The sequence below is a fragment of the Geotrypetes seraphini genome, chromosome 4, assembly GCF_902459505.1.
Source record: "Geotrypetes seraphini chromosome 4, aGeoSer1.1, whole genome shotgun sequence".
Classification (NCBI taxonomy): Eukaryota; Metazoa; Chordata; class Amphibia; order Gymnophiona; family Dermophiidae; genus Geotrypetes; species Geotrypetes seraphini.
The window spans coordinates 134,821,997-134,841,086 of record NC_047087.1 but is presented as its reverse complement, the minus strand read 5'-3'; the positions used below and the strand labels follow the sequence as shown (position 1 = coordinate 134,841,086).

At 43.0% G+C, this 19,090-nt stretch overlaps 1 protein-coding gene and 1 pseudogene across 4 annotated transcripts in view; both read right to left on the bottom strand.

Annotated features, from left to right (window-relative positions):
- CBS (cystathionine beta-synthase) overlaps positions 1-19,090 on the bottom strand; it is a 370,635-nt gene that overhangs the window by 315,385 nt on the left and 36,160 nt on the right. The gene's annotated exons all lie outside the window — the stretch shown is intronic.
- On the bottom strand, positions 13,372-14,296 carry LOC117359073 (annotated as a pseudogene).

The window sequence follows — 19,090 nt, the reverse complement described above, 5'->3', positions numbered from 1 at the left end:
CGCCGATCGAGGGGGGGCCCTGTTTCGCCGATCGAGGGGGGGCCCTGTTTCGCCGATCGAGGGGGGGCCCTGTTTCGCCGATCGAGGGGGGGCCCTGTTTCGCCGATCGAGGGGGGCCCTGTTTCGCCGATCGAGGGGGGGCCCTGTTTCGCCGATTGAGGGGGGGTGCCTGGTGTTGCCGATCACTGCGGGGGGGGGGCGGGCTTTAGCAGAGGTGGGAGAAAGCAGTAAATGAGTGGAAGTTGGCAGGCCTGGGGATGGAAGGGCAGTCGAAATACGGTATGTTGGAGCAGGGGATGAGAGGGAGGGAGAGAAGGGGAAATATTGGACAAGGGCAGAAGGGATGCTAAATCATAGGGTGACAGGCAGAGAGAACAACAGGAAAAAGAGTGGAAGCAATCTTGAACCCTGAGGGTGAGGGAAGAGAGAGGTGGTGAGATGATTGATCACGGGGAGAGGGACAAAAGGGAATAGAGATGGGATAGGAAGATAGTGGAAGTAAAAGGACAGGGAGATGTATGTTTTTAGATGTATCTAAATAAAAATAATAACCAAAAATTTATCTTTTTTTATGTCATCTTAGCATATTTTATGCTACAGAACGAATTATTTTTTTTAACATGTATTGTTATGGGAAAACGCGTTTCACATAACGAACTTTTCGCATAACAAACTTGCTCCTGGAACCAATTAAGTTCGTTGTGTGAGGCACCACTGTACTTATTGATTTTATATTGTAACTTATCGCTGACTGTCCAGCGCTTCTTATTTGTGCTTGTTTTCAGTGTACTTGTATTCATTGATTCTATTTTGTAACTTATCGCTGACTGTCCAGCTCCTCTTATTGTAAACTGCCTCGAACTACCATGGCTTTGGCGGTATATAAGAAAATAAATTATTATTACTAAAACTATAGTAACTGATTCAGCCATAGTACCCTTTATGCAACCATTAGTTAATTGTACCTGATACAAATTTAACAGATATGGTAACAAGGTAATTTGAAATGTTTTTAAAAAACTCTACTGTGAAATCATCACCACCTGGAGTGGACCCAGCTCTAAGGGACTTCAATGCTGTTTGTAATTCTTCCAATGATATTGGCTTTTCTAAGCTTTCTTTTTTATACTCAGGAATATTTGGTCCCTTAATTAAATTCTAATCCTTCCTTTACTTTACCTAAATAAGGCTCAGAAGAATAAAGGGCTTTATAAAATTTTAAAAATTGTTCCAGAATTAAACCAATTTGAGAATAAGTATTCCCTTTTTCATCTTTCACCATCACTATTTTTGTTTTAGGTTTTTTTGCTTTTAGATAATTTGCTAATAATCTTCCCGCCTTATTTGAATTTCCATAATACTGCTGAGAAAATAAGTCCTTCCTTATCAGTTTAGAAGAAATCTCATTATATTTCCCCTTAGCTTTCAAGAGATCTTGTAATGTAGAATATTCCCATTTCTCAATCAATTTTGATTCTAAAACCTTAATATCTTGTTCTAAATTTGAAATTTATTTTTTAGTACAAGCCGAAAAAGAAATAATTTGACCTCTTATAGTTGCCTTACAAGCATCCCAAATAGTTTCTATAGAGATATCTTTAGTACTATTAATTTGAAAATAATCATTTATTTTTTACTGAATTTTCTCAATAAAATTTGGTTCTGCAAGCAAAGTATTATCAAATCTCCATATAGGTTTACTATTATCATAATCACTTATTTTAATCCAGACCCCTCCATGATCAGACAAAATAATTGGATCTATGGAGGCTTGTGATACTTGTACTAAGGTATTTGAAACAAAAATATAATCTATTCTTGAAAAAGATTTATGAACCTGGGAGCAAAATGAAAATTCCTGAGCATTGAAATGAAAAATTTGCCATATATCTTTCAAATCACAATTTTGTACCAAATTATCCAAGCCTAATGATTTCATAATTCTACTAGTTTTTTGTCCAATAAAGGATCCATAACAGCATTAAAATCCCCTGCCACAACTAAATTAGAGTGAAATCTCAAGAACTCAAACAGGGAAGAGACCCAAAACAGAAATAATCTTCCCTGACCCTAAAGCAAGGGTGAGGGGGAGAGACAAAGCAAAAATAATAACAATAATAGGTGATAAATGGGGAGCCCTCAGTCACACAGCTCGCCGTTTGGTGTGTACATGAACCCCTGACACGCTAGCTGTCACAATATTGTGCTCATATGAGCATAAACTGTGAAACATCCTTGGGCTCACCCGAAAAGTGAGTCAATGTGTACTAGTGCACCAACAATCTGTGTACTAAAAGTGCAAAAGAAAATACCGAAGGTATACACTGTCTCTGCCTCTCACCCGAGGATACAGAGGTGACCAAAATCAACCATCCGAGCAGGGACAAAAAAACAGGTACAAAGTCCGAAAAAATACTTGGCTTCTCCGCAGTGGCGTACCTAGGGTATGTGGCACTCGGGGCCCATCATTTTTTGACACCCCCCCCCATGTAAAAAAATATTTTTTGTAATGACCATGAAACGGAATAAATGGTCAGAATAGAAACAGGCAGTGAAAATTTTCTTATATTCCAAACATAACATAACATAAATTATGTCTGAATTGTCATGACATCAGAAGTACATATGGAGTAGTTGCAGGTGATGCTTGGGACAGTTCTGATTGTGTTAGTTCGGTTTTATGTGTTTTTTGAATTGAAGGGTTTTTATTTCTTTTTGAAGGTTTTGCAGTATGTGGTCGATATCAATTGGTTGTAGGGTTGGGGGTCGAGTGTTGCAGCTCGAATGGCTAGGAGGTTGTCGAACAGTTTTTTTCTTTTGATGTTTTTGGTTGGAGGGTGTGTGAATGGTGCATGAGTTCTCCTATGTCTGTTTGAAGTGGATTGAATTATTTAGCTGAAGAAATTAGTTACCCCCTCATCCCATATACATTAATTCTCTTCCATTTTTGTTCCCATTATAAAAAACACTGATAAGTTCCCAGAAAAAAAATACATTAAAATAAGAAGTGAAAACAAAGGCCCCTACAGATGAGAACATAACATAAGAATAGCCTAACTGGATCAGACCAATGGTCCATCATGCCCAGTAGCCCATTCTCATGGTAGCCAATCCAGGATACTAATACCTGGTCAAAACCCAAAGAGTAGCAACATTCCATGCTACCAATCCAGGGCAAGCAGACACTTCCCCCATGTCTTAATAACAGATTATGGACTTTTCCTCCAGGAATTTGTCCAAATCTTTCTTAAAACCAGCTACACTATCTGCTTTTACCATAACTTCTGACCACTTCATTTTTAAGTTTAGATCTTTCCTTTCAAATAGAGACCTTGCTAGATGTCAAATACAGCACAAGGTAACTTCACATGGACTTAGCTGTGCAGGAAATGTGAATCTCCTCATACACCCACCATATAGTGCAAAAATGTGCAAAGGTCTGTTTTTTTCTTTCGATCACTACATAGCCTAATGCCACACAAGCAGCGCTGTTACAAACATATTCTGTAGGTCAATGCTAAGGATAACAAAGTTTCCTTCCTTGGACCAGAAGGAGATACTGATAAACCACTGGAAGAGATCCCAACACAACACCCAAAGACCCACTCAGTGTGTGAACCAGTTGAGTGGAGTGGACTAACTGGGGGGTGGAAATGGGCCTGAAGTTTGCTCAGCAGAATTTCCCAGACCACCTCTTCCTCTCAACACATTGACACGCTGCCACCACCACCACTAGAAACACCTCACTGGGTAGGCCAGCTATGCTATAAACTTTATAAAACACATTATTATATTTTCTTATAAAGCACATATTTTAACTGAACTCTCTGACATCCTCAGCCTTTCCATTCACAAAAATAGAAGGAAGAAAAGTTCCTATTTCCTGCTGTTTCATGTCCCCGGCCTATACAATATTTTTTTTCTGCAGACCCTTCAAAAGTCTGACCAAATCCTCGTTTCACTTGCATTATAAAGTACTGAGGATGCCATCTCTCCCCAATCCCAGGTCCTAAAGTCTAAGACAGTAGCGCAAACTAATGCTGCCAGATTCAGGAAAAAAAATTTCGATTCGAATCAGCCTATTGAATTGGTTTTTCAATTCGATTTTCCTGCCCAGTTGGGTGATTTTTTTCAAAACTCCTGGTGGGTTTTATAGCTTTTTCACCCCCTTTGGCTTCTCCTAACCACACTGGCGCTGTGGTGTAAATAAAATAAAGAAACAAAAAGGACTTTTCCTCTCTCTGTTAAATCCTAGCTCATGTTTGCAGTCCAACACCAGCTCTGTCAGGATACACATTTCAAATCTGACATATTATAATCACAAAACAGAAAATAAAATTAATTTTTCTACCTTTTGTTGTCTGGTTATATTTCAAATCTTGTTGGTCCAAGGCTCTGGTTTTCTTCTGATAACTTGCTTGCCAGGGTCTCCTTCTTTCTTCTTTCTGCGTGCTAACCATCCATCTGCCAACTCTGTCCTCCCTTTCCATTTCCCTTCCCTCCCCAGGAAGTCTGGTATCTTTCCTTTTTTTCATCTCCCTCCACAGATCCACCTTTTCTTAACTACCCTTTCATCCGGCATCTCTCCCTCCTTCCCCACCACCCCAGAGTCCACCATCTCTCCCTTTCTTTTCCCAATTACCCTCTTATCCAGTATCTCTATCCCTCCTCCACATCATCTCTTGTGTCCAATTTCTCTCCCTTTCAGTTTCTTCCCTCCCTAAATCCCATGGTCCAACATTTCTCTCCCTCTCCTCTATTTTCAGACCCATTATTTCTTCATCCCCCCCCAAAGTTTGGCATATACACGTCTCTTTGAACACCCCCTTCCCTCCGTGTACTTCTAAACCAGGGTCCCCCCAAAGGCATGTCCCCCCTTAAAGGTCTGCCTGTCCCCCTTGAAGGCCTGCACCCCCCTTGAAGGCCTGTCCCACCCCCTTGAAGGCCTGTCCCACCCCCTTGAAGGCCTGTCCCACCCCCTTGTAGGCCTGTCCCCCCCCACCTTGAAGACCTGCCTGCCTGTCACCCCCTTGAAGGCTTGTCCCCCCCCTTGAAGGTCTGCACCCCCCCTGAAGGCCTGTCCCCCCTTGAAGGCCTGTCCCACCCCCTTGTAGGCCGGTCCCCCCCTTGTAGGCCTGCCTGCCTGTCCCCCCCTTGAAGGCATGTCCCCCCCTTGAAGGCCTGTCCCCACCTTGAAGGCCTGCACCCCCCCTGAAGGCCTGCACCCCCCCTGAAGGCCTGTCCCACCCCTTGTAGGCCTGCCCACCCCCTTGTAGACCTATCCCCCCTTGTAGACCTGTCCCCCCTTGAAGGCCTGCCTGCCCCCCCCTTGAAGGCCTGTCCCTCCCCCTTGTAGGCCTGCCTGCCTGTCCCCCCCTTGAAGGCATGTCCCCCCCCTTGAAGGCCTGTCCCCCCCTTGAAGGCCTGCACCCCCCCTGAAGGCCTGCACCCCCCCCTGAAGGCCTGTCCCACCCCTTGTAGGCCTGCCCACCCCCTTGTAGACCTATCCCCCCTTGTAGACCTGTCCCCCCTTGAAGGCTTGCCTGTCCCCCCCTTGAAGGCCTGTCCCTCCCCCTTGAAGGTCTGCACCCCCCCGAAGGCCTGTCCCCCCCCTTGAAGGCCTGCCTGCCTGTCACCCCCCTCCCCCTTGAATGCCTGCCTGCCTGCCTGCCCACCCGCCCCACCCCGAAGGACCGCTCACCCCCCTGGCCTCCCCGCACCACCTATGAAGCAGCACTACCTATGCTCCCTGCCTTGCCGTTCAGTCCCCACCACCACCACCACCCCCGAAGGACCGCTCGCCCCACTGACCTTCCTGCACCACCTATGAAGCATCCGCAGCAGGATCGCGACGTCAGCTATCCCTGCGCTGCTTAGGCGCTGCTTCCTGCGCCACGTTCCCGCCCTTCCTCTGACATCAGAGGAGGGGCGAGACCGCGGCGCAGGAAGCAGCGCCCAAGCAGCTCAGGGATAGCTGACCTCGCGATCCTGCTGCTTGCTGCTTCACAGGTAGTGCAGGAAGGTCAGTTGGGCGAGCGGTCCTTCGGGGGTGTGGGGGGATTGAACGGCAAGGCCGGGAACACCCCTTCAGGGCTGGCACCCGGGGCAGACCGCCCCTCCCGCCCCCCCCCTTGGTACGCCACTGCTTCTCCGTAGATCACAATTCTAGGTAGCCGACAGGCTTATCCAAGCATATCAACGGAACTCCGTTTTGAGGGTGTAGCAAACCCCCTTCCTCAGGGTAACAACCACTGAGCTATACAAATATAACTTATTCAGACGCCCGCCAAGATGACATGGAAGAAAATGGCGCTGAACTTGGCAGAATGCCTCCACTCATACCTGCAGGTCAGATGACGTCATGACGTCCAACCCGGAAGAAAACCAGGAAGTTCAAATAGTGTATTAAGTCAGGAATAAACAATTCAACAATTTTCAGACATTCAAGATTCACATATATTGATCACCATGGATTAGGAGTCCCTGTATTCCAATATACCCCAAGGGGTTGCAGTTGAACTCGTATCCAGAATTTTTATGCAGTATATCCATCACCATCGGATTGGGGCTGATTTCCTTATACAGTTAACTCAGCTAGTATTGAATCATAACTATTTTCAATTTAACAAGGACTTTTTTCTTCAGACGCATGGTGTTGCAATGGGTACAGCGGCTGCTCCCAAGTATAGCTAACTTATATGTTTTTCACTTTGAGGAACAATTTCTATACCCATCACCTTGGTATAGGTATATTAAAGTCTGGCTTAGATTTATAGATGATGTCTTTACCATCTGAACAGTCCTGCAGAGTTGTTACCATTTTTTCTGGAATGGCTGAATATTCAAGACCCCAATCTGAGGTTTACCATGAATTCAGATGTAAAACAAGTTTCCTTTCTTGACGTTTTGATCCAAAAAGAGGGTTCTATTCTAACCACTATAGTGTATAGGAAACCTGTGGAAGTTAATAACTATCTGACTTATTCGAGCTGCCATCCCACACGTTTAAAGCAGTCAGTACCTGTTAGCCAATTCCTCAGGATCCAGAGGTTGTGCTCGAATATTTGCGATTTCAAGAAGCAATTGCGGATATTGTACAACCGTTTTAAATCCCGGGGGTATCCCCATGATGTCCTTCAACGTGCCTATATCAGGGCCCTTTATGCCAATAGAGAGCTATTGCTGCAGAAATCAAATACTTCTGAAGATACTAAAACTGTATATGTATTGACGTTTTCAGATCAGGCAGCAAATATTGCACAGAGCATTAAGCGCCACTGGCACATTCTGCAATTACACCCTACTTTTCAAAACTACCCTTGCATTGCTTATTCTCGTACCAAGAATATAGCTGACTATGTGGTTCATTCCAAATTTACATCTGATATGAGCCCTATAGATTACGGAGGCAGCCATAGTAAATGCAGTGGGATGTGTGATATCTGCAAAATGACCACTGAAGGACAGTCATGGGTTCATCCCCAGACTCACAAATTTTACCACTTGAAGGCAAACACCAATTGTAAATCTTCTAGGGTCATTTATATTATTATTTGTCCATGCCAGCTAATATATGTAGGACGTACTCAGAGAGCTATCAGGATGCGCCTTATCAAACACAGAAGCAGGTTAAATACTTCATCACTGACTTCTCCTATGGTTCCCCACTGCACTCAACAATGCCATTCTTTTGCAGATTAGCGTTGGAACATCATGGAGCAGATTCCTGAGAATTTTGAGGGGGATAGAATCATTTGTCTGCAACGGATAGAACAATATTGGATTTTTGAGTTACAGTCAGTACACCCTCTGGGTTTGAATGACTATATTGAGTGGCATTGTGCCAGTTAACTCTACTTTTTTCATTTTTTATTCTTCATATTTCATTCATCATTTTTTATTTTTTTCCTGACTTAATACACTATTTGAACTTTCCGGTTTTCTTTCGGGTTTGACGTTGGACGTCATGACGTCACCTGACCTGCAGGTATGAGTGGAGGCATTCTGCCAGGTTCAGCGCCATTTTCTTCCATGTCATCTTGGCGGGTGTCCAAATAAGTTATATTCGTAGCGCTCAGTGATTGTTATCCTGAGGAAGGGGGTTTGCTACACCCTCGAAATGGAGTTCTGTTGATATGCTTGGATAAGCATGTCAGCTACCTAGAATTGTGATCTACGGAGAAGCTAAGTACTTTTTTGGACTTTGTACCTGTTCTTTTGTCCCTGCACGAATGGTTGATTTTGGTCACCTCTGTATCCTCGGTTGAGAGGCAGAGACAGTGTATATCTTCGGTATTTTCTTTTGCACTTTTAGTACAGATTGTTAGTGAGCCCGAGGATGTTTCACAGTTTATGCTCATATGAGCACAATATTGTGACAGCTAGCGTGTCAGGGGTTCATGTACACACCCCGCGGCAAGCTGTGTGACTGAGTGCTCCCCATTTATCACCTATTATTATTGTTATTATTTTTGCTTTGAGTTCTTTCTGCAGATATATATACTCTCCCCCTCACCCTTGCTTTAGGGTCAGGGAAAATTATTTCTGTTACAACTAAATTAGAAATAACACAAAAAGGCAACCTAGTCACATCAAGGTTTGTTACAACTAAATTAGAAGCAGCCAGTGGTAAAAACTGTTGTATAGATTTAAAAAATTCAATCCGATTCGAATTAGGTGCGTATATATTGAAAAGCACCATGGTATTATTTCCCATGCTCATGTCTACATGTATCCATCTTCCTGAAGGATCTGCATTAATCATTTTAAATAAAGCAATAAATTTTTTATTAATTAAAATTCCTACACCTGCCCAGTGGCGTACCTAGGGTATGTGGCACCCGGGGCCCATAATTTTTTGACACCCCCCCATGTAAAAAAATATTTTTTTGTAATAACCATTAAACTGAATAAATGGTCATAATAGAAACAGGCAGTGAAAATTTTCTTTTATTGAACCTCATATATGTAACCATTATTCCAAACATACCATAACATAACATAAATTATGTCTGAATTGTCATGACATCAGAAGTACATATGGAGTTGTTGCAGGTGTTGCTTGGGACAGTTCTGATTGTATTAGTTCGGTTTTATGTGTTTTTGAATAGAAGGGTTTTTATTTCTTTTTTGAAGGTTTTGTAGTTTGTGGTAGAGGTCAATAGGTTGTAGAGTTGGGGGTTGAGTGTTGCAGCTCAAATGGCTAGGAGGTTGTCGAACTGTTTTTTTCTTTTGACGTTTTTGGTTGGAGGGTGTGTGAATGGTACGTGAGTTCTCCTATGTCTGGTTGAGGTGGATTGAATTATTTAGCTGAAGAAATTAGTTACCCCCTCATCCCATATACATTAATTCTCTTCCATTTTTGTTCCCATTATAAAAAACACTGATAAGTTCCCAGAAAAAAAATACATTAAAATAAGAAGTGAAAACAAAGGCCCCTACAGATGAGAACATAACATAAGAATAGCCTAACTGGATCAGACCAATGGTCCATCATGCCCAGTAGCCCATTCTCATGGTAGCCAATCCAGGATACTAATACCTGGTCAAAACCCAAAGAGTAGCAACATTCCATGCTACCAATCCAGGGCAAGCAGACACTTCCCCCATGTCTTAATAACAGACTATGGACTTTTCCTCCAGGAATTTGTTCAAACCTTTCTTAAAACCAGCTACGCTATCTGCTTTTACCATAACTTCTGGCCACTTCATTTTTAAGCTGAGATATTTCCTTCCAAACAGAGACTTTGCTAGATGTCAAATACAGCACAAGGTAACTTCACATGGACTTAGCTGTGCAGGAAATGTGAATCTCCTCATACACCCACCATATAGTGCAAAAATGTGTAAAGGTCTGGTTTTATCTTTCGATCACTACATAGACTAATGCCACACAAGCAGCGCTGTTACAAACATATTCTGTAGGTCAGTGCTAAGGTTAACAAAGTTTCCTTCCATGGACCAGAAGGAGATACTGACAAACCACTGGAAGAGATCCCAACACAACACCCAAAGACCCACTCAGTGTGTGAACTAGTTGAGTGGAGTGGACTAACTGGGGGGTGGAAATGGGCCCGGAGTTTGCTCAGTAGAATTTCCCAGATCACCTCTTCCTCTCAACACATTGACATGCTGCCACCACCACCACTAGGAACACCTCACTGGGTAGGCCAGCAATGTTATAAACTTTATAAAACACATTATTATATTTTCTTATAAAGCACATATTTTAACTGAACTCTCTGACATCCTCAGCCTTGCCATTCACAAAAATAGACGGAAGAAAAGTTCCCATTTCCTGCTGTCTCATGTCCCCAGCCTATACAATATTTTTCTTCTGCAGAGTGCAGACCCTTCAAAAATCTGACCAAATCCTCATTTCACTTGCATTATAAAGTACTGAGGATGCCATCTCTCCCCAATCCCAGGTCCTAAAGTCTTAAGACAGTAGCGCAAACTAGTCCTGCCAGATTCAGGAAAAAAAATTTCGATTCGATTCAGCCTATTGAATTGGTTTATCGATTCGATTTTCCTGCCCAATTGGGTGTTTTTTTCAAACATCCTGGTGGGTTTATTTTATAGCTTTTTCACCCCCCTTTGGCTTCTCCTAACTACACTGGCGCTGTGGTGTAAATAAAATAAAGAAACAAAAAGGACTTTTCCTCTCTCTGTTAAATCCTAGCTCACGTTTGCGGTCTAACACCAGCTCTGGCAGGATACACATTTCAAATCTGACATATTGTAATCACAAAATAGAAAATAAAATTAGTTTTTCTACCTTTTTGTTGTCTGGTTATTTTTCAAATCTTGTTGGTCCAAGGCTCTGGTTGTCTTCTGATAACTTGCTTGCCAGGGTCTCCTTCTTTCTTCTTTCTCCGTGCTAACCATCCATCTGCCATCTCTGTCCTCCCCTTCCGTTTCCCTTCCCTCCCCCGGATGTCTGGCATTTTTCCTTTTTTTGTCTCCCTCCACAGATCCACCTTTTCTTAACTACCCTTTCATCCAGCAGCTCTCCCTCCTTCCCCACCACCCCAGGTTCCACCATCTCTCCCTTTCTTTTCCCAACTACCCTCCTAATCAGTATCTCTATACCCCCTCCACACCATCCCTTGTGTCCAACTTCTCTCCCTTTCTGTTCTTTCCCTCCCTAAAACCCATGTCCATCACCTCTCTCTCTCTCCTCTATTTTCAGATCCATTATTTCTTCCCACCCAAAGTCCGGCATATGCACGTCTCTTTGAACCCCTCCCCCTTCCCTCCGTGTACTTCTACACCAGGGTTCCCCCTCCCCTGAAGGCCTGTCCCCCCCTTAAAGGTCTGCATCCCACCCTTGAAGGCCTGTCCCCCCCTGAAGGCCTGCCCCCCCTTAAGGCCTGCACCCCCCGAAGGCCTGTCCCCCACTTGAAGGCCTGTCCCCCCCTTGAAGGCCTGTACCCCCCCAAAAGCCTGCACCCCCCCGAAGGCCTACACACCCTTGAAGGCCTGTCCGCCCCTTGAAAGCTGCCTGCCTGTTCCCCCTGAAGGGCTGCCCCCCCTTGAAGGGCTGCCCCCCCTTGAAGTCCTGCACCCCTCTCCGAAGGCCTGCACCCCTCTCCGAAGGCCTCCACCCCCCCGAAGACCTACACCCCCCTCGAAGGCCTGCCTGCCTGTCCCCCCCTTGAAGGCCTGTCCCCACCTTGAAGGCCTGTGCCCTCCCTTGAAGGCCTGTCCCCCCCCGAAGGCCTGCACCCCCCGATGGCCTGTCACCCCCCGATGGCCTGTCACCCCCCCGAAGTCCTGCCTGTCTTCCTTGAAGGCCTGTCCCCCTGAAGGCCTGTCTCCCCCCCTCCACAAGGTCTGCCTACCCACCCCACCCTGTAGGCCTGCTGCCCCCCCACTACCTCGAAGGACCGCTCGGCCCCACCACCACGAAGCACTGCTCATTCCCCCAGCCTCCCCGCTTCATTTCCCTGGGGAAACAGCCTGCAGCAAGATCGCGCGATGTCAGCGATCTTTGCTTGCTTCGGCTGTTTCCTACGCCACGGTCCCACCCCTCCTCTGACGTCAGAGGAGGGGCGGGACCGTGGCGGAGGAAACAGCCGAAGCAGGCAAAGATCGCTGGCATCGCGATCTTGCTGCAGGCTGTTTCCAGACGCGACACCCGGCGCAGGGGGAGGGGGGAACCGGACCGGACCGGGAGTACCCCCTCAGGGCTTGGCACCCGGGGCGGACCGCCCCCCACGGCCCCCCCTTGGTATGCCACTGCACCTGCCTTTTTCCCTACAGCTGGGGCAAAAAAACAATGTTTAACCCAATCCCCTTCAAATTTTTTAGACTCCATAGCCGATAAGTGAGTCTCTTGGATGTAACATATCTACGTTTTTGTTGTTTTTTTTAATAAAAGTGTTTTCTTTCTCTTTATTGGATGGTTGAGGCCATTAACATTTAGTGAGAATAATTTAAGCTCCATTAAGATATTTACTTACTGTACACTTGAGCCACATCAAAATACTTTGTTTTAATATACTTAAAATTGTTCAATATATATCCATCTTCCCTTAATTCATTCTGTGTAACATCCCTAAAACGCCTTATTCTATTAAATATTGTAATTCTAAGATCCCCAAAACCCTTCCCTATGCCCTCCCATAAACCCTCCCTTTCTATATTGTGACAACTTGAAGACATAAAAACAGACTGGCCTTTATATCCCTCCCCCTTACATCAACCTTATTATTTCTTATATACTTTAAAAATTAATCATATTTAAAATATATATTTTCCTCTCCCTTTTTTAGTAAAACCTAGCTTTTTATCATTTTGTATGAGTACATTTCCACATACAAACATATAACATAAATATTTCATTATGTTCATTACAGCAAATCAATTGTCTAAAATATCCAAGAATTCTCTTTATAAATTTCCCTTGTACTCAGTATTTAAGATAATTTAGGACATAAGTACATTTACAATTGAAAAAAGAATGCCCTTTAATTTATTTGTAAAATAATCACTTTTTAAATTAATGTAAATTAGATATTTTATAATCAAAAACCTGTTTCCCCTTATTTTTAAATTAAGATCTCTATTTACTACATATTAAGAACTATGTTAACATTGTTCATTTTCAAGATATTATTAATCAGGAAGTACATAAAAGTCATCAATTTATTTGGCTTACTATCCTAATCCTCAAAAGACTAGGCACTCTGCTTGAGATCATGTTCCTCTCCCTAAAAATTCACATAACATCCATAGCCTATACTGAACAAATGTGTGTGGGGGGGGGGGGGAAAGAGAGGTGGTGAAATGGAAAATACATTTGACAGTTTAACACATACACATTTACACATTAGGTGCAGAGGAAAAGATAGCACAAAAGGGGATGATTCAATTATAAATAAAGAGGGATTCTCCAGTCACAACTCCAACCTGTCCACTTGGAATGTACTTGCCCTGGGCAGCCTGGCTGTTAGCCAGTGCATGCTTTGTGTATCCTCCTGTGCAGCTTTAACATGCTCTTTCTTGCCTCCCCAAGTCTTGAGAGCAGAGGCCTGCAGGGCACGGCCAAAGGAGAAGGAAAGAGGCCAAGGCTTATGCAGAGGCCATTTGTTTATGGCATTCAGATGGATTGCGGCCTCCTCATCACTCTGGTTTTCAGATAGGAAGGTGATTCCAGCAATTGCTGGGAGAACGGTGCAACGCATGGCAGAGACATCTGCCATAACAACATCTTCATGAGAGTATTTCTTAGTGCAGGCATGACCAGGGGTCATCATGTTGAGGTTTCAACAGGGTTTCCTCCAGGTAAATATGGTGGTCTCTCATAGCCTTGTAGACTGCAGCCAAAACCTTCTGTGTAAAATACTGTCAGCGCTACAGATCATAACCCCCATCAGGCAACACCTCGAGCTCAACAATGGGAACAATGCCATGCTGCTGGGAAATGCTGGCCTAACGTGTCCACACATTAGCATTTTCTATGATGGTAGGATGAGAGGGAGTATGGTCTAAGATCTTCAGCACACAGCGCCATTTAGCAAAATCTGCACAAAGCCCAGCTATTCCATCCAACCAGCATAGATCCCGTGTCACATGGCCTCATCAAAGAGAATGACTCCCCCAATGCAGGGACCCGCCCGCTTGTTGGTGGCGAAGAGCAGCTGACGAAAGAAGTAGCAGTTCTCCTCGATGTTTTCCACATTGATTGAGCTCAGGCAGCAATGATGCCGTTGCCATGGGCAACATTGCGGCGAGCGTTATCCGAGAGCCCCTTCCTCTGCACAGGGGTAAATGCTGTGTATTTGTGAAGCATTGTGGATCACATCCTTCCAGCAGTCTCCCTCAATAACTATGAACAGCAGCAGCAACTCCCAAATTAGGCAGACTGACCTTCATTTAATCCAGCCGGACAGCGTCAGTGGCTCACATCATATCAAAGGGATCCACCATTCCAGCAGTCTCCCCAACTCATGGCCTAATGCAGCATGTCTACTAAAAGAATTCTCAGCACTGCCTCATCAGAAAAATTCCAATATCCAAATTCTCTTGACATCAGGTAAAGTTCTGAATATATTAGCTATGACATCTGTGTAGAATCTTCCTCTATTGTAAATTAAAACTGTTCCATTAGTTCCATTTCAGTTAAGAACCAGTTGTGGCAGCCCTCTTAGTATAAAATAAAATTAATATTTTAAATGTTTAGTTATATCTATATTTTTCATAGTATTTCAGATCAAGGTGATAAATAAAATCTATATGAAATAGTTTTCTTCCCTATTAAAAACTCTTTAACTCATGGGTGTTTCTTGAGATGAAAGGAGTTCTTTGAGTTTTGCTGGATCTTCAAATTGATATGTAATTCTCATCAAAGCAGGATAAAACAATCTATATTTTGCTCCAATATCTCTTAACGGTTGTCTCAGTTGTAAAAATTGTTTCCTTAGCTGAACAGTTTCTTTGGCAAAATCTGGAACAAATATCAGTTTAGAATCTTTATAAGCTGGATTTTTTGTTTCTTTTGCTGCTTTTAAAATTTCAAGAACCTGCTGAAACCTTAGTAATCTTAGTATTACTGGTCTAGGTCTTTCTTGATTTTGAGATTTTTTTTCCCTCCAATTCTGTGTGCTCTCTCTATCTCTAATGGCATTTTAAATTTAATAGAAATAATTTTTGGTATTGCTTCCTCCAAGAAAGCTAATATGTTTTTCCCCTCAGCTCCTTCTCTTAAACCAAAAATTCTTAAATTCTGCCCTCTGGATCTATTTTCCATATCTATCATTTTTTCCTTCATTCCTTTTATTATACTGTGATCTTCTTTATGATCCTGTTGTATTTGTTCAATCATTTCCATTCTATTTTCAATTTTATCCATTCTATTACTTACTATATCCAATTTATTGTTCATAAGATTCATCTCCTTCCTCATCTCACTTATATTTAAATTGATGTTTCTAATTCCTTCCATTTCCTCAATAATATCTAAGGCATCCATTGGCAGCGGAGACCCACTAGGAGTCTGTGGATCTTCTTTCAGTCTTTTAACTTTTCCTGATGATTTTGCTTGTGTTTCCAGGTTCTTCTGCTTATTAGAAGCCATTGTTCAAGATTTTATCTTGATAGTTAAGAAAAATTGTAACTTTAGGGTCTAAAAATGATGTTTAGAGGAGGGAGCTTAACTATTAGCCAGCCATCCACTAAGTCCTCAAGTTCCGGAATCTCTTTGATGCTTCCTTGATATAGGAGCCATGAAGTGAAATGACTTTGTTCTGACCAATACCAAAGTCAGCAAAAACATCACTGAATTGTAGCTTTGTTTAAATTAACAGCCAAAGTTGACCATGTGAACAAAAAGCAATCTGTCAGTATACCCACTTACTTTATGAAAAATGTATTATTTCACATTCCAATACCGACATTTCATATTGGATCTTAATCACAGTTAAAAAGTCTAATTAATTCAGCATAAAAAGCATCTCATCTCATTATGATTACACAAAAAAACAAGGAAACATTACAGGGTCAATCTGTAAACTGTGCCTCCATTTGGGCGCCCCAAGGAAACAGAGTAGAACCACATTTGTAAAGACATTCCATTTTAGAATATTAGCATACCCTAGTTTTGATGTGCCTAACGTGCTTCTATTTTATTCAAATTAATATACTACCCAGTCAAAATACTTTCTGAGCGGTTTACAAATTCCAATAGAATCCGAAGAAAGAAAAGAAATACAATAAATGATGTCACTAAAATCACATACAAGTAAGAAAACAACTTGTTGACAACATCATATATACAAAAAATAGCAGACTAAAATAAATTAAGTTAAAAAATGACAATTTATTTACCTGCAGTTGAAAGCCTGGCATAACTACAGCTGTGTAAATATGGCATGAATATGAATAACTTACAGTATTTTGTAAATGGCAGCACCACCCAATGTCCCAACACACTTCACCCATGTATATGCCCCCTATGTAAATTAGGTGCACTGTTCCAGAATGGCACTTATGCCCCCTGCTGGCATATACACTTACTTATATATGCATAAGTGCTAGTATTCTATACCTTTATGCATGTAGTGTACATAACTACAGGTACCCAGTTTATAGAATTGCCTTTCTTAAGCCTGATTTGAACATGTTCACATCAAGATGGAGGCTGAATCAATTGTCAGATACACAGCGAAGAAAAGTATCTACTATTCACTCTCATAAAGGGATTACTTCAGCTCCCAAACAGTGGCGAGCTATAAGAAATGTTACATCCCACCCAACTCTATTCTGAGTATACTGGCCTAGGTAAAGCAGGCAGCAATGATACTTCCATCTACCTGTACACTAGAGTGATCTACTTATTCCGGTCAAAGATTTGGATGGGGTTCTATGTAGTCTCAAAGAGAAAAATATTACAATGAACACAGGTGCAATATTTTATGAAATAATCATCTTTATTAAGGAAGCCAAATCAAATAAGCGAAAGGAATTGGGACTTGTAAACTGCCTTTTTGTACTTTTACTTGGTTAAACTTAAGTTAACTCAAAATTCTACATTTTTTGCATCTACCTTTCTGGTGGAACTCACTTCCTAATGAACTTCGTGGTGAACTTACTTATATTTGAAAACTTGGCTTTTCTCCAAAATGTAACTACTCCCTCCCTCTCCATTATACTAAGTCCCCTATTTCCTTCCTTTTTACCAAGCCCTTTTTCTTTCCATTGGAGTTCCTTTCTTTATTAATTCCTGTAAACCGTGTTGAGCTCCACTTCTGTGGAGATGATGTGGTATATAAACTTAAGGTTTAGTTTAGTTTAGTTTAGTTTATATTACATTTAGAGCCAAACTAAAAACTTACTTATTTGGATTGGCATTTCCCTCAGTGTTTTCTCTAAACATATTTTTAAATTTTTTTTTTATTTTTTTGTAATTTGGTTTTAATTCTCAATTATGCATCTCTCAATACAGCAACTAAATTACTTTTTCTTTTCTTTCTATCCCTGTATCATGATTATTTGGCATTCTTTTCCTTTTTAATTGATGTACACCACACTGATGCTCTAATGAAGAGCGGTATATAAATACAAATAAACAAACATTCATTTTGGTTTACATACAGGTACTTCAAGCATTTTTCCCTATCTGTCCCGGTGGTGGGCTCACAATCTATCCAATGTACCTGGGACAATGGAGGATGAAATGACTTGCCCAAGGTCACAAGGAACAGCTCTAACCACTATGCCACACTCTCCTCCATAACCAAGTAAGAACTTGTGCGAGTATAAAGAAACACAATAGTCTCATGCATTACATTCTTGCAGAAGACTGAATATATCAACCTTAAGGAGCAAATACAATTTTATTATAAGCAGAAATAGCAAAAATCATATCATATGTATAAAACCAAGCCTTATAAGAAGGAGGCACTTTACAATACTAGGTGTGCCTGTTCCCCCCCCTCCCCCCCACCCGAACAAACGTGGCAGAAATGATGTCCAGTCACTCCTGCCCGGCACCCCCCCAAACACGGCAGGAGGGATGCCCAGTCTCTCCTGTCCAGCATCCCCCCTAAACGAATGCGGCAGGAAGGATGCCCAGTACCTCCTGCTCAGCACCCCCTCCCTAATGAACCCAGCAGGAGGGATGCCCAATCCCTCCTGATGGAACCCCCCACCCCCCTCGGTATATCTTCAGCAGGAGGGATCCTCAATCCCTCCTACCCAGAACACCCCCCCAGTAGATTGAGTAGTCCACTCCCCGAAGATCCTCCCTCCACCCCCACCCGTACCTCCCTCCGTCTGGCCCTCCTCCGTCAGAATGGCAGGCCTGCCCCTTCCCAATGCATTGTGGGATGCACTCGGGAGGGGCTTGATTGTCCCAGGCACCTAAGGCCCCGCCCACAGGAGGGGTCTTAGGCATCTGGGCCAACCAGAATCTTAGGTTGGCCCATGTGCATAAGGCCCCTCCCATGTGGTGAAATCAGTTAGCTTAGCAGGGTTTTTAAAAGGCTTGGATAATTTTCTAAAAGAGAAGTCCACAGGCTTGGGGAAATCTATTGCTTATTCCTAGGATAAGCACCAAAAAATCTGTTTTACTACTTGGGATCTTGCTAGGTACTTGTGACCTGGGCTGATGATCACTGCTGGAAACAATACTGGGCTTGTTGGACCCTCGGTCAGTCACAGTATAGCAATTCTTATGTTCTTACCATACGGCTCCGGGCCATTGGTCTATGACAGAAACCTCCTGGTCAATAAACCATCTACAGCTAGGCATGATTAAGAAGGGGATCACAAACAGATCGGAGACAGTTATCATGCTGCTGTACCGGGCCATGGTACGCCCTCACCTGGAATACTGCGTTCAGCACTGGTCGCCATACATGAAGACACAGTACTACTCGAAAGGGTCCAGAGAAGAGTGACTAAAATGGTTAAGGGGCTGGAGGAGTTGCCATACAATGATAGATTAGAGAAACTGGGCCTCTTCTCCCTTGAAAAGAGGAGATTGAGAGGGGACATGATTGAGACATTCAAGGTAATACAGGGAATAGGCTCAGTAGATAAGGACAGGTTGTTCACCCTCTCCAAGGTGGGGAGAACGAGACGGCAC